Below are 206 nucleotides of genomic sequence, written 5' to 3' on the forward strand. Positions count from 1 at the left end.
CCCCCCACCCCCCCCTTCCTTCCCTCCATCTCCAAAGCATATCTACATTGTGTGCAGCTTTGTGCTGCGTCCCGGGAAACCCAAACAGGCAATCCCAGCCTTCTGGAAACTCTTGTGATAATAAATAACTTTGCTGTTTTCTGCGAGGTTATTGATCACTGTTGGCAGCGCCCAGCCCGCCCCCCCCCCCCCCCAAAATGAAGGAA

General features: G+C 54.4%; 1 protein-coding gene across 1 annotated transcript in view; it reads left to right on the forward strand.

The window, feature by feature from the left end:
* The window catches only part of NWD1 (NACHT and WD repeat domain containing 1), a 51,280-nt gene that overhangs the window by 39,429 nt on the left and 11,645 nt on the right, over positions 1–206 (forward strand). The gene's annotated exons all lie outside the window — the stretch shown is intronic.

Source organism: Crocuta crocuta, unplaced genomic scaffold, assembly GCF_008692635.1.
Source record: "Crocuta crocuta isolate KB4526 unplaced genomic scaffold, BGI_CrCroc_1.0 scaffold77, whole genome shotgun sequence".
NCBI lineage: Eukaryota > Metazoa > Chordata > Mammalia > Carnivora > Hyaenidae > Crocuta > Crocuta crocuta.